Source organism: Fringilla coelebs, assembly GCF_963513975.1.
Source record: "Fringilla coelebs genome assembly, chromosome: 2".
Classification (NCBI taxonomy): domain Eukaryota; kingdom Metazoa; phylum Chordata; class Aves; order Passeriformes; family Fringillidae; genus Fringilla; species Fringilla coelebs.
In genome coordinates this window covers 88,580,077-88,592,415 of record NC_140029.1, presented here as the reverse complement: position 1 = coordinate 88,592,415, position 12,339 = coordinate 88,580,077, and the positions used below count along the sequence as shown (strand labels likewise).

Here is a 12,339-nt window from a genome sequence, read left to right as displayed (position 1 = left end):
AGGATGCAGACTGTCCTTGCACGCCTGAGACGGGCAGGAAGGACCCAGCCCCAGCTGACCCCGTGCAGCAAGCAGCCTTTTCTTGCTGCCAGAGAGACACTGACAGCTGTCAGGACAGTCCCAGGGTGTGTTTTGTGGACAAAGCACGGTGCTTTGTGTCCCTAAGTCAGGCAAGGATTTCCATTCTGTCTTAGCCAAGCGCGTACCCACTCTCATCTCAAAATAACATATGCTGCCTTATGAATCAGCACCAAGAGAAGTGCTGAGGCACAAGGGGAAGTGCTGCCAATCCCTTATGAAAATGGCAGCAACAAGAAAAGCAAGGCAGATTGCAGCAGCAAAAGCCAGGGTGGAGAGAGCCCCTAGGTGAATAGAAATGGAGGTGGCTCAGGGTAGGTTGTTTGTTATATTTTAACCAACCTGAAACCAGTCAGTATAAAATTCATACATCCTCACTCCTGGAGGGAGAAGATGCACTCTTCATCGCAAATCTCAAGGGGGACTGTCTTCTCCAACTTCAAGTGCCCAAGAGAGAACCAAGTCAGAATTTTCCTCCTTAACCATGTTTGTGAGGCCAAAAAGCTGCTGACTGAGTTTTAGCAGCTGGGGATCCTGAGCACAAGCTAAAATGGCTTTCTGCCAGTTTTCTACCCAGTGATTTAACTACAGTTGGACCTTTTACGTCTGATTTTAAAAAAAAACAAACAACCTTTGAATGTCAGGAGTTGTATTCTAATGACTACAAACAAAAATAGTAATTGCTGAGAGGCATCAGAGTACAATATGCTTTTGATCAATTTCTTCTATAAATTCCTGCAAGGAAGATGCAATGTGAAATATCAAATGTCTTATTAATGTCTCTTTTGACGTTACATGGGATTTCTGATTTAGCAGGGGGGTACAAAATACACTGAAAATGGAATATAAACCAAAGTTTAACTTAGAAAAATATAAGAATTATAGTTAAATCATAATATAAATGTGTTTTTGTAATATATCCATAGTCATGGTACTGGGTGTCCCCAGTTACTGGGGAGGATAATGTGAGTTGAAGGCAGCTCAACCCCATGGCTCTCACTGAAATTGTTCTGTCAGTTTTTCAACTTTTATACTTTATGTTGGGTCATGTCAGCACAGTCCCCTTTACAAGTCTGGCTAACTCAGGGAGGCGATCGTGTTCTTTTAATGAACTCAGGGAGAAACATTCAAGCTATCAAATGATTCACCCAAAATCAGCTTCTTTCCAACAGCTGTGGGCAGCTGCATTATTCCCTGAGTTTCACAGGCACTTCATCCTTGCCCATCTTCAGTGAGCCATCCTAAGTGTTGATTCAGAGAGCCACATTCCACCTCTGGGGGTTTCATCTGTCACAAAAAGGTGCACAATTCTGGTAACCCACAGTAAGAAATGGCTGATTCCTTCAAGGTCACAAGGTCTTCCTTAAGACCAACACAGAGGACAAAAAAACTGCCAGGTGACGAAGAGAAAGTCTGTGCTATAATATATTAAGATCCAGTGAGCTACAGCTCCAAAGGAAGTGGCAGGGTGTCATTGCTCTGTGCAGGGAAATGTTATTTTTTGCCAGTTGACAAATGGAAGTGACAAATGTGGGACTTCTATCCAATGTTGGTGCTTGTTTGCTGGTAGCTCTGCAGCAGCACTGAGCTGTAAGTCACTGTGCTGATTTTCTCTGGCACTTCAGCTCAGGAACTGCCATTTCTCAGTCTTGTTCTTCTTTCTGTCTCTGCACTTATCCTGCAGAGGGGAAGAAATAACAAACCTGGACACTTCTCAGGCAGAGACCTCCTCTAGAGCTGAAGTACGTCTGAAACTGTGCTGAGTGTAGATCAGAAGTCTGGCTAGGACACGGGGTAGGTGGTCCATTGGATATTTTTCCTGCTCCATACTAAGGCTCAGCAAAGCCTCCAGAATGTAATGTCTGCCTGAAGGACTTCCTATAGAACCGTTGTGAAACAGCTGAAACTCAGTGAGAGGGGAAGAAAAGACTGGTATATCAGCTGCAAAGTGACTTTCAGAGATCAGTGCCTTAGAAATTTGCTAAGCAGAGGAGGACTTCCATTAAATTTTCTGCTAATTTAAGAAAATAATTTGTACAGATAGATAAAAAAATAACCAGATACTCTGGTTATTTTTGTTAATAATTAGCCTCTAAAAATAGTGGAGCTCTACTTTTTCATGTGAAGTTCAGCTTACTGCCTGATACTGAGAAAAGGCCTAAAAATAACTGGTTTTATAGTTGATTAGCACTTTCTGGTTCTTGTTCTCTGTCACTAGAGAGTCAGTCGAAATTATGCTGGGGAGGGGAAGAGGACAGTCAATGATACAGCTGCTTTCCCTGCAAGAAGGGTAGTGTGAGCATTGATAATGCTCCCCCTGACCTCTCCTCAGCAGATTTTCATGCACTTGCCAGGGTGATTTAAAGTAGCTTGAAAGTACCAAGTCCTTTTAGTTTCCTTTCCATTCATTTCCATTGCCTTGCCTGTTCAGCAAGGCAGGCACTTATGCAGCAGCGATGATAGTAAAAACCAGTAAGAAAATCACAATGGAAAGTTCACACTTCTCTGGCTTTGTATCTTCCTAACTCTTTATGCAATGATCTGCAACAAACTCTTCCTCTTCACTGCATTCAACTTTGATATTTTCAGTGCAGGCTTCTATAACTTCTGTTTCTATTTCTACAACAAGCTGCGCCTTGTGATGCGAGGCGTTTTAAAGTAATCTGGCACATGAATATCTCTCTTCACTTGAAAATCAATAAAAACCTTCAGTCACATCTACATTTCTGTGTACTGCTTCCAGATAACAGGAGCATGTCTTCCCTGGGTTATAGCTGATCACAAAGTGAAAACAACTGCTAGGGTTTCATGTCTCAGAAGATGACCTTGTCCTTATTTTTTTTTTTCTTGTCACAAAAAGAGCTGACTTGCCTAGCCATCCTCAAAATAGAACTAATTACCATCTGTTAGCAGGCCCCTAATGCTCTGACTGTAGATCCTCATGCACCATTCATGGTTTCACAGCCATGATGATAAATTGTCTGTAATTCAGAATTCATGTGGAATTATATCCGTTTACCTGGGTGACCCAGCACACATTATGGAGGCTTCTTCTACAGAGCCTCAATACTGAATGTTGGACTCCACAGAGAAATGCAAGGGCAGCCTTTTAGTCAGTTTACACTGTGGAAGTATTCAGGCAACAGTGATGAGTCCTCTCTGTTGCATGCAGGAGGACAGAGAAATGAGAAACCTAGATCTTCCTTCCAGCTAGTCCATAGCTGGTGCAAAGGCAGCCCTGAAAAACTGAGCCCCACATTACAGGAGGAAAAAGGAACTGAGTCGTGACTTGCTAAATAATGATATAGGCTTTGAGCAACTCCCAGGGAAACATAGCATGGAATGATTTCTTCATTCTGTATGATTGCATAGCCAAATCTAGCCAAGCAGCAGGGAACATGACTCACAGCCACCCTGAACTTTGCTCATGTGCACACAAGAAGAGCCACTTACCCTTGTTCCAGCTACTCCCTCACAGTACTCAGCCACCCTAGAAGCGGTGCTGGATTCACAGGTCTGGGTGACTCCTCTCAGCCACACATAAAGCTGAGTGTGCTTCCATCCTGTCTGAAAAAATGAGGCAAGGCTGCTGCAGTTGCATTGCAGAATACAAGGGAAAGGGGAAGACTTCACAACTGCAGTTTCAAGCCAGTGCTGTTTGAGCAACATGACATTTTTGCAGCCTTCTCTCTCTGCCATGCCAAACCTGAAAGGGTCTTGGAAATGGTTAGGGGGAGTTCAGTCCCTGAACAGCACCCCATAGCTACTTGTGTGCTACTTGTTGATGGCAGAGAAGGGCTTGCCCAGTCAGGCCAGGTGGGACATTCAATATCAGTATCAGTGCAATTAGTAAGCATATAAAATTAACAGTTATCACTACCAAATATAGAGGTGACTCTGCAATGAATGCCCAGGAATGAAAGTGATAGGGTTTATTTTTAGACTCTTCCCATTTGGGACCAATATTTTAAAATCATCTGGAAGACCTGATGCATTTTATTAATGCAGAGATATTTCTTTCCCTTGTGTAACTCCCTGAAAGGCAAATCAGAAATAAAATGACATTAAACTTGGAAAAGCTCTTTATTTCCCAGAGGCTGTAGCCTACTTCAAATGGAAAATACTGTTATCAGCTTTTCCTTTTTCCAGTTTCAACAACAGACAGGCAGTAGTTTTACCTTAAACCTTCCCTCTTAACAACCACAAAAAATAAGCCTCTAATAGCTCTGTCAGAACAACAGGCTGTTTCCCCTTCTTATATCTGTGCATCTTGATTTCTTTTGTTCTAGACAGTTTTGGATGTAGCACTTTAAAGGCAAGAGATCTGTTGAAACTCCCAAAACCCAGACATCTCAGAAGGAAAATCAGTTCCAGGAGAACATACAACATAGTTTAAACCTCCTGCTTGTTTTTTTCTGGATATTTGAACGAAAGAAGAAAAGTGTTCCATGGTGATCAGTCAATTTAAGTGCTCTCTGGCCTTTACTGGCTATTTTAGGCGTTAGGTTCTCTTCAAATTCTGATAGAAGTGATACCAATGATGTAACATGGTTGTCAATAACAATTGTAACTCTCAGAGTTGACCTCAGTTCTAAATTTAAAATTCCTGTGATGATATCAGAATTTCACAGTCAACATTGGTAGGCTTGGGACCACAGATTAGGGCACCTTCCTGTTTTTCAGTACCAAGTTAGCTTCTACCAACAGAATAAAGAATTAAATTAAATTAAATTCTCATCTTCTTTAGTCACAAAAGGAGAGACTTAAAATTGCGAGAAGGTGGGGAGGAATTTTTTTTAATCTTTTGGTTTTATTTGCCTTTCATGAATCTTTGAAAAGGGTCAGGATGCTCCACAGAAAGCAGGGACTTGCAGTGTTACCATGTCAGACATAGCTGTAAACCTGTGTAAGTCCAGAAGCTTCAGCCTTTGTGAACTTGGCTTTGTGAAGGTACTAGTGTGCTGCTCTGTGGTCCACACACCAGAGTAAACTTTTCAGACTGGATTCTGGAACAGGAGAAAGGCTGCTGGAGCATAAACCAACCAAAAAGCTCATACATCATAGCAAGGCACTATATTCAGAAGAGCTCTGTTAGAAATCATGCTTTTCCTAGGAGCCCTGATATATGGTTCTGAGTCAGGAAAAAGCTGAGAAGTCTGGAGTGTCTCTCAGAAACACCTAGCCCTGGTGGTCTAGCCTGTATTTCTCAGCCTGCCAGATTTACTTATAGGTATCAATCTTGTGTCAAAATAATCACAATGTTTCAACATATCCACCTCTTCTATTCCTGATTATGGTGAAAAATGGAAAGAACACCACAGGACATCTAGCCACGGATCATCACAGCTTTCTTTATTTATCCATAGTTCTCCTTTATTTAAATCTTCAGCTTTCAGATTCTTGACTTATGTGTCAGAGACCATTAAACTACAACAAATCCATATGCTGCGAGTGTGGAGGCAACAGCTCGGTTATACATGGAGATCCGTTTCCAGATTATTGATAGCAGTTAGATTAGTCTCTACCCTAGGAAAAGAAGAATGAATTTAAGCCATCTGCCAACTGTAGTTTGCTTTTGGTATTACCCACCAGAGGACAAGACTTCTAAAACACGATCCCCCGCTGAGCTGAAGCTGTGCAGCTCTGGCTGTGAGAGGAGCGGGTTTGAGGCGCCAGCCAGAGCCTGAGAACCTCCTCACTGTGCAACCTGCCTCCCTCCTAACGAGGCTCAGGGGGCTCCAGACAAACAGATGGACATCAGAGTCTACTGACAGACCATCTGCTCAACACCACGGAGGACAGGTGAAAACACAAGGCTTTTCTCCAGCTGTTCCTTGGAGCAGGGATCTTGCAAACCAAGAAGGTGTTGCTGTGATATTAAATCTAAAATAATAATAATAGGCATTAGATCTACCAAATGCCAAAGATAATTTTAATGCAACCTTCTCCTAAAGAAAGGTGCCTCTCAGTTCTTTTAAAATAATGCTTGGCTATCCTTCCACAAAGTGCTTTGCACTTTCAGTTAATACTAATACATTTCTCTCATATTTTCCTTTTGTTCTGTGCTGAACTAGACTTTTCATGCCCTGCATGGGACTTTCTGCTCTGCATGCATTGCAAAATCTCCAGCTTTATGAAAAGTAACACATGTTCAATTAAATGTCAACATCTGTAACTTGTTGCTGTTTTTTTTCCCCATGGCACCGCACACTAAGCAGTCATGAGAGCAGATTGGATGAAGAGCATTTTCATTACATGCCCACAGAATGGTCTGGAACTGCTCACACACTTATAAATAATACAAATATTTAATATCATTCCTGTCCTTAAATTTTGTCAACTCATTTCCTGTAATCTCAGTTCTGTTCTGTTACATGTAGCTTTAGAAGGTTTTAATTCCTGAGTGACATGTCCTCATCTTCTCATAGTGTGCATTCTTTAATCTCATGAAAGCAGGTTCTGTTCTTATTGTGTGTACAAAACTATCAACCAAAATTTATAACCTACCTCATAATTTGCACCAGGCTCAGGTTTATAAACCTTGCCACCTGTATCTCCTGCACAGTGCAAATATAACTATGTCTTAATATCATGGAATAATATGTGTGGAAAGGACCTCTGGAGGCCATCTAGTCCTGCTCAGATAAAAGATAGCTTTAAGGGATATTCTCCAGCTGAGTTCTACAATCTACACAGTCAGAGACCTCACAGACCATTCATTTCAGTGCTTAAACTCCATTAGGGAGAAGAATTACTCCTGCATACACAGGAATATTGGAAACTGGAAATTGGATTGCTTATTTTGTGACCTGTCACAAAGAAAATACAACAGACAGTGCCCATTAAAAATCTTGACAGTATGAAGTACCCTGGATCAGATCCATGAAGGTATCACAGCACCTATTTTGCATTTACATGTCTAAATTTCTTTTTAGCTTCTGCACAATAAGTAAAAGTTTTGCAAACGTTGTGATCTTTACATTCCTTTTTGCTACTTGGTGTTATTTCTGCTGCAGCCTAAGTATGCTGACCACACCTTTATCCCACTGATGACCAGCTTGCATCTTTTCCTTCGAATTTTTGAGGATTTGGACATCTGAGGTATAATCTAGTTCCTTGTACAACTGATCAGTCTCAGTTGCTCTGGACAGAGGCTTTATTCTAAAGCCCCAGCGTTTTCACAGTACTTTTCGTATCACCATCACTTAGGGGTATTATGTCACAGCAGTAACACCCTCTAGGCTCTGCTTGTCTGTATAAAGGGCAGTGAATTTTTTGCTGATAACAAATGGACAGGTTTGTCTGTGACAGGGTGATCTGGCATTCCAAACAATCCATGTAGAAAGTTCAGAGCAGCGCCTCACTTTGAAGTGGCTGAACAAGGGGAAGCCTTAAAGCAAGCAATTTTAAGAATCAGTTCTCTCTCCCAGTTTTTCTTACAGAGTCTGCCTGACTAGATTCAGTTTTAGAGTTTAGATAGATTTGCATTTGCACTGAACTCATACTCGCATGCAACTTAAAACAGACTGAGCCTGACTTTCATCAAGCAGAAAGTAGATTTATAGCTGCTGAAGAATTGGCAATTTCCTATTGATTTGTAGACAACGTAAAGCTTCCACTAAGTAAATGTTCTTTACTGGTCTTCAGAGGTCCTAGTTCCTGAAAGCACATACCTAATACAGGCATATATATATATATATATATATATATATATATATATATATATATATATATATATATATATATCCTTGTTCCCAAACAGCTACATCTGTCTGCAGTTGAATGTTGGAACTCCCTGATTTCCTGCCATTTTGCATTCCTTGTGAATGTCCTATCCTCAGGATGGAGATGTTTTCCCATGTGCAGAGGAGCTAAAAAACCTGGTTTCCTGCAAGTATGTGCTCTTTATGCCCCCAGCTCTTAATTTAGTTCTGAGCAAGGCCTGGTCTTCTTTGTACACCCTCATTACTGCTCATCCAGTCCAGAGGGCTCACGTTGCACATGTAGCACCAGCCAGGTGCCTTAATAGACCTAGAGCAGGTGGAAAGCATGACAGCTGAAATCTGGCTGCTTCAATTTCAGTGGATCATCAAATCACTTACCCTTCTACCTAATTCCTGGTTTTCAAGAAATGTACCAAAATATAATTGTATTTGATATTTCCACACTTCTGTCAAATCAGACTGGCTTGGAGTTATTAATGGGAGGCATAGGCAAAATATTGTAAGAGCTTCATTTCCTCAGAAAATCAGGTTAAAACTTCTCTGATAATGGATTAGATTCTTTGCCCTATTCAAAGATCACTTAAGATAAGCATTGGACAAAGACTTCAAAACAATACAAGATAAAGGAGGTTTTAACTTGCATGATGACTGCCAAGAAGTTTTTGTTGAAGCCTAAATTTTGGCAGAAGGATAGCAAATACCTCTTATATTTGGCTGTGCTTTCATATCTGCAGCAGGAAGAAGCTGTATTGTTGAAATAGCTATGGTGATTGCATACCAGTTGATAATCTCTTGCACTCCAGAAGTCTTGATTATTAAATCCAGACTAATTAAAATGGTGTTAGGCACATTCTATTCTGGTAGTACTGACATAGAAAGCTATCTGGCTCAAAAACTAAGTAAAATCGACATTTAGATATGATAAAACCTCTTGTTTAAAAGGAAGATGATGCGGAAATTGAATAAGTTAAAACTGCAATTCCATTTTTAATTAGTTTCTGAAGGAAAAGTTCAGCACTTCCAAGCAGAAGTTAACCACTTCAATGTCATAAAAATGCCATAAATAACTAAGAATTTGTCAAGAATAAAATACTGCAGCTTGAACAACAGTTTTGCAAGGATTGGAATTTTAACCTCCAGCCTGATGTCTCCATAGTAATATCAAGAAAGAATTGAAATTCAAGTTTATTTTTACTCTACACACCACAACTTTTGTCACAAACCTCCTAGAAAATGAATTGTGCATATTTCACCATCTTGTCTCTCTGTAGACAGATGGATATATCTAAAAGGCTCAAATTTTCAAAAATAGCTCATGATTTTTGAATATCCAGTTCTCTTTTGTGTTTTGGGAGTTGTACACCCAGACAGCCTTGTTGGTCCTTGTTTGGATTAGGTCCAGTTTTCAAAGAACTTCACCAGTACCCATTGATGCTCATGGGCAGCTCTATATGTCTCAAAGTCACACAGAGGTGTCACTGAGGTGCCTGTATATGTTTCAGAAGCCTACATCAGGATACTGAGTTGTGGGATTTTGAGAAAGAAGGAGATTTACAAACCTTGTCTTTTGGGAGAATTCAAAGCTTTTACAGAAACCAGTCCTGTGCTAGAACAGTTGATCACCTGCAGTGCACCAACCCTGGCCACAAAGAAAGAGGAAATAAATTTCATTTGCTTTTTAAAAGTAGGAAAGCATTTCCCTAATTTGATTTTATTTAAATGCTGAAATGGTTCACAAAGGTAGGAATTCAGTCACAAAGTGGTGATAGAACTTCTCAGATCCTTCGGATGCCCCACCTCCACTTCCAGTACCACAAGGGAGATGGTCAAATAGAGGGCTGCATGTTCAGCACAGTGAAGAATGAATTCTGAAGCAGCTGCTTCCATTCTTTCAGACTTCGCTGCAAGCCAGTGTTCTGGAATTGTGTGCAGCTGGCCAGAATCCATACATGGCTTCTGCAGAGAGAGTTTTTTAGATTCTTTACACTGATGTGAGGTTTGCCCCCAGCCCAGATGCTTTGCCTTTTCAGGTGTTATTCAAAAGATGAGTTGTTCCTCATGTAGGCTATATATATATGCTAAGCTTGCAAATCACATCAAGGGTTCTTTTCAGTTCTGGAAAGAATGTAGGAAGTTGTCTATCCTTGATAGCTGTTGTCTTAAAAGCATGTTTTCTCCTTAAGCAATTATACCATATCCCTAAAAGCATAGTTGTGTCTAGTTTACAATCTCAGGGCTGTACACTGAAAGACTTTATTGTTTCTGATACAAATAATAGCTTTCATTGCAATTCTTTATTCCACAGTTGTCCACTGTGTTGATGCTTTCCCCAGATATTTGTTGTCATAGGGCATAAGTCGCCCTCATGTTAAATTTTTCATAGAGGCTATAGCAACTTATTGAAAGAGGGATTTTCTGAGCCTCACTCACAAAACCTTTGTTCAAATTGTGATGTTGTTTTGGAATTCCAGAATTACAGCGCTACACACAGAAATTTCAGCAGGGGGTATCACAGATGCTGCAAAATTTACACCATTTGAATCAGGAAGTTAGTGTTGTGTTAGTATGCCTAAAACAGAAATGAAGCAGCTGGTTTAAGGTCCCTGTGACTGAGTGCTGCTGGCTGAGAAGATCACCACCCCTGTGCAGTTTTCTACTGCCCCTGCTGCATGAGGCTGTGGTACCCACAGCATAGGATGGACCTATTGGCATTCAGAGCCAAATGTTGTCAAACAACCACCATCAACATGTTTTTCCACAGGCTGCTTGGCTACAAACTAAGGCAGCTGAGAAGCAGAACTATTAGGCTTCTGTTTCTTCTGCTGGGTGGGATATGTTCTTCCTGGCAGAGATGTAGATGCTCAGTTGAGAGCAGTGAATCTTCAGCTAGTTTGGATAAATCTGAAAAGTACTGTGAGTCAAAGGTGCAATACTGCCTTGGTAGCTTAAAAAAATGTTATCTTCCACCCCTTGGCCACAGCAGAATTCAGTTGCTGACTAGGAAACAGTGATATTAATTCTTTTGCAGAAAAGAAATTCATTCAGACAACTTTCCTAGCTTAAGTTGTTAAGTTTACTTTAATTCAGTGTCTCTAGTCAGAGTAACCTTGTTCTCATAATCCAGTCTAGACCCTTCCATGCAGCCAGGAGCAGAATTGATACCGCCTGAGATCCAGACAGGAGATTTGCCTTCAAGACCAGCCTCTTTTCCTGTAGCAAGTGCTCTCTATTGTACAGCAAACCACATCTAAATTTGTAGTTTGACAGCAACAGAAATACTAGAAGCCCCCTGGTTTTCTTTACAAAACTGCTACAACTTCTCTCCACTACATATCTTTTGAGCAATTGCCTGTGATGCACTGTCAGGTGTCTGGAGACATTCTTACCTAGGACAGGAACAGAATTCAGTGACTATTTTATTTTGCAATTTATATAAACTTATGTATTTTGCTTGTAAAATGATGCAGAGGGCAAGATTTAGGAGGAAAGTGTAGGACCTTACAGATTTCATATTCTAATAAAACAGAATTTCCAACACTTACAGTTTAAGTCTGTAATCCAGCAGACAAATACAGAAAGGACTGCTGAGAAAGGTAAGAATTACATAGGGTACATGCCAATGGAGAAAAAAGTTGAGATATAACCTCAAGTATGCAATTAAAAGTAGCAGGATTATATTTTAAAGAGTTGAATACTAAGAGCAACAGTCTGACAGACTAAGTTATCAGTGTTACTGCTTGCAATGAACAGGCAATGAAGCAATGTCTTAAGAGAAATTACTTGACTGCAGATGGACATTTTTGAAACTAGACCAGACAGAAATACAAACACCAATTGGGAGCAAGTGTATTCTGTGTGGTAAGTGAACTAGATGAGGTGAAGAAGGTGAGGTGATAAAGTAAAAAATGTAAGAAATAGAAAAGGCTTATAAATAAAGCACTTCTGTATCTTTGGGGATAAAAAATGTTACAGGAACATAAACCAATGGCATTTACTTTTTTAACAGATGGACCAAAGAAGCCATCAAAAGATGACACATAGAAATCTACAAAATGTGGGGGCCTTTTTCTTCTTCCTCTTTTTTTTTTTTGTTTTAATTGAAGCAAACTAGGCTAATTGATGCTATTCAGAGACGGTACAGGGGATTGACGCCTCACAGTACCAAGCTATAGAAGACAGCATGAACTTCATGAAAGTAGTGAGAAGAGGCTCAGGCAACTCTGGTCTCCACTGGGAACCTACTGAGTCATAAAAAAAACCCCAGAAGTACAAAAGGATATGATATATTTTAAGTAGGATTGACCTTACCATATGAAGTTGTTGACCCATAATTTGCAGGTGACTTAGTGCATAGGTGAAGCTGTAGGATATTGCTCAGTCTTTCTCAGTTTTCAGCATTTTGCTTCATATTAAGGAATCAAAATGTAGATACACTCATGGGCCAGACCAGGGTCTGTTTTACCTCATATTTGAAAAAACATCCTGTCTTCTGTCCTATGTGCTACAGGTATTAAATGTGAACCAAGGGGGTGTGAGA

The 12,339-nt window shown here is 40.3% G+C and overlaps 1 protein-coding gene across 1 annotated transcript in view; it reads left to right on the top strand.

Annotated features, from left to right (window-relative positions):
- PRMT8 (protein arginine methyltransferase 8) overlaps window positions 1-12,339 on the top strand; it is a gene marked incomplete at both ends in the record, with an annotated part of 55,883 nt that overhangs the window by 17,854 nt on the left and 25,690 nt on the right. The gene's annotated exons all lie outside the window — the stretch shown is intronic.